This window comes from Hipposideros armiger, unplaced genomic scaffold (assembly GCF_001890085.2).
Source record: "Hipposideros armiger isolate ML-2016 unplaced genomic scaffold, ASM189008v1 scaffold_977, whole genome shotgun sequence".
Taxonomy (NCBI): domain Eukaryota; kingdom Metazoa; phylum Chordata; class Mammalia; order Chiroptera; family Hipposideridae; genus Hipposideros; species Hipposideros armiger.
This window is the reverse complement of record NW_017732327.1, coordinates 217,454-220,898: the sequence shown is the minus strand read 5'-3', so window position 1 is coordinate 220,898 and position 3,445 is coordinate 217,454. Positions and strand designations below refer to the sequence as shown.

At 41.7% G+C, this 3,445-nt stretch overlaps 1 pseudogene; it reads right to left on the bottom strand.

Annotated features, from left to right (window-relative positions):
* Nucleotides 1–929: 929 nt before the first annotated feature.
* Nucleotides 930–2,749, bottom strand: LOC109375593 (vacuolar protein sorting-associated protein 33A pseudogene; annotated as a pseudogene).
* Nucleotides 2,750–3,445: the final 696 nt, after the last annotated feature.

Genomic DNA, 3,445 nt, shown 5'->3' with positions numbered 1-3,445 from the left:
CTTCGGAAATGTCAGTGATCTCAGTAAGCCCTGCTCTTTCCTGAAAGTGAGGTCTTTTGAGAAGCGAGGCCAGGATCTCCCGGTTGGAGAGGCTCATGAAGTAGTGCACATCCACACGAGCTTGCAACCTCTCCTCATTTGGGGAACCAGAGTCGCCGTAGGTAACAGTCTCAGAATTTCCGTGTCTCAGCACAACATTCCATTTTCTCTGACAATGTTTGTTCCTAATGAATTCTTAGAGAGCTCTGCTCCACATCCGCTCAGAGACCATCCGGAACACGTGGCCTCCTTGGTCATTGGGTTATCTATTTTCATTGGCATCCATATTGTAGATTCACACAATTTTTTTTTTACTTTGATAATATACACAGTTAAATTTTTTATTTTAACCACAATATTGTCCTATAATACTTTCTTTAAAAATTAATTAATTTTTTAGGGGTTGGACTTTCCACATTTAGTTTCATTTTTATCTGCTTGGTCCCTGCTTTCTTACTCTAACTATCCCTATTAGTGTGGCTGTATAGTTTATCCATCCCCACCATCCTTAAAACATTTCCAGAGGTCTCTAATGAAAATTCTGAGCTTAAACATTAAAATGACATGATATATAGATGATGTATTACAGAATTATACACTTGAAACCTATGTAACTTTACTAAAAATTGTCACCCCAATAAACTTTAATTAAAAAAACCCAAAACACTAAAAACTGGTATTTCTTTTACCTGGCTTGATTCTCTCCTAGTCTTCCTTTAAGAAATTAGGAAATTTAAGTGAAGCAGAAAGTGTCATAATTTACGAAGCTGACCCCAAAAGAAATTTTGTATTCCTGTGTTTTTCCTCTATGGGGTTGCACTTCCTTTCAGCAACTTCCTCAAAGGAAAAGTTTATTCTGCAGTTTGCTTGTTAAGTCCACTTTGAATGCCCTAGAAAGCTTTTTCCATCAGAGACTGTATCCAGATGACCCCATTCATTAGGATAGTGGTGATGATGACATATTCTTACCTCCATCTTCCAACTCGGAGAGAAATTAGCAGGGCAGCAATTTCAGCAAAGTTTATATTCCCTAGGGAAAATGTCAGGGTGGCTTGGTTTTCTCCCTGTTGACGTCTCTTTTGCAGTTCCATGGGCAATGGCTGCGGTTCTTCAAAGTGGGGTCCCGGGAGCATGCAGAGAACGTCTTCCATACTCCACCAGCCCGGCCAAGTAAGGAGCTGGGCCAGGCGCACACTGCGAGGGATGTAGCCTCTGTACACACAGGATATGTCCGTGAGATTTTGTTCATTTCCATCATCCATCCAGAGGCTAATGTTTTCCGGATCCTTGGGTAGTTGTTTCTGCCCCCTGGCTGTGGTTTCAGCAGCCAGCCTTCTCCAGGTTGTGTAAGATCAATATGTGCTCATAGCCATACATCTGGAGAATTTCTCTTTGTAATAATCCGAAACTTTTTGTTTGGGTCCACTATTGCACAGGGATTGGAGGCAAATTATTTTAACACCTTGACCAGCGATGCTTTTGGGTAATACAATCCTTAATGTAACTGTTGACCTTATCAGTATCTATTCCGGGTATAAACTCGTGCTTCACCGTTAATTTATCAAATAAGTCTTCAGAAGTAGTGACGTCTTTGATTAACTCTGCCATCGAGGTATGATGTGCAAGCGAGCCTCTGCCTGCCTGCTCGCGGGGCAACTCGGAAATGGGCTGCATGACCTCCCCCACTGTCTCAGCCTTGCATCTTTTCAAAGGCAGCCAGGTCACCATAGCTTTCCAAATCTGAGCACCGAGGCCACCGCGTTTAAATTCTTATCACAGATCTCAGGAGCTCCTCTGCAGAGCTCAGCTGAAGCTTCTGGGCTTCCGTGGGAAAGTCCTTACCACCATGGCCCTTTTACTTGGGCGCAAATTTCCCTGGAGGTAACTTCACGTCACTGTTTTGAATGCCATGCATTTCATCAATGAGTCCGTATGTCAGCTGAGTGGTAAGAGGCATTAATAAACCCACGTTTTGATCAAGCAACAAGAGATGATCGAAAACAGGAAGTATTGAATTTTGACTTCCTGTAAACTCTCTCTTCATCCTGATCATCATATCGGTCACTTGCCGGGCGAGCTGTCCTTTCCCAAAGATCTGGGGGATCGTCTGGTCCAGAGCCTGCAGGGTCATCAGCCCCTTGGCTGCATGATAGACTCTTCAGGTAGCGCTCTGAACACACCCTCTGATTCCACGGATCAGACATCCCCGTCGAATGTAACGAGATCTAGGCTGTACGCCTCCCTATGAATAAAGGAGTCCAAAACACCCAGATCCTTTAACCGCTGTTCGCACAAGTAAGCCACGTTGTGGCCCAGGCAAAATGTGGCGATCTCCGGCTGGACCATGTCTGTTCTGTCTTCATGGAGGACATTTTCAGCAATTATATCCATCAATTCTAGCCTGGGTCTGACCAAATAGTAATAATAATAATCGTCATCATCATCATCTTGACATCAGCTGCCGGCAAACGACTTCCTTTAAATGTGAACATTTTTTCACTTCATGTTCCTTCAGCAGTGAATATTGTGCAATCAGGCCAGATGGTCCTGTGAAGTACTCATCCCAAACTATTGCCTTGCTTCCTGTGCACTGGTCCAGGGACTAGCACAGCTCAGGACTTACTGCCCGATTCAGCAAGTTCAAGTGCACTCGCTGGTAGAACAGGTGCCCTGGTATCTTGTCCCACCGCCCCCATTTTCCCTGTCCCATAATACTTTAAAATATATATCATTTAGACTCATATATAAAATAAATCATTTAAATAATCTAAATCATTTACTTCTTAAATTTTGTTAATTTTATAGGTACAATGTTATCTCATCCTTTTAATGTGCATGTATTTGTTTACTTGTCATATAATATTTAAATCTTTATTTTTTGTGATAATAATTTTTTTATTTTGTTATTTTTAGTGAGATTAAACATTTTCCAAATATTATATCTATTTGGTTGTTCAAACACATTACTTTCCAGAAGCCACTGTAATAAGGTATACCTTAACAGGAAGATGTGTGGTTTCCCTGCACCATAAAATCAATAACAACTGCAGGGATTGAATGCGAGAGTTGGAAACGATTTAGTAAAAACTATATTTGTGGAAGATCTGTCCTGGAATATTTGTTTTCCTTCATTCCCTTTTTTATGAACAGTCCTTTGTTTACAGAAAAAAAAATGTATTAAATTTTCTTTAAGTCATTATTTTTAATTATACAAAAGCAAATGTTCCAATGTACATGTTTGCAAATCTAAAGTGAATTGAGGGCTGGCCGAGTGGCATGATGGTTAAGAGCTGGCTTGGGACACCAGAGGGCCCCAGATCAGATCCCACATATGAGGGCCAGTGACACTGCCCTCTACAGCTAAGATGCTGAACAACAGCTCAACCTGGAGCTGGGCTTCCGTGAG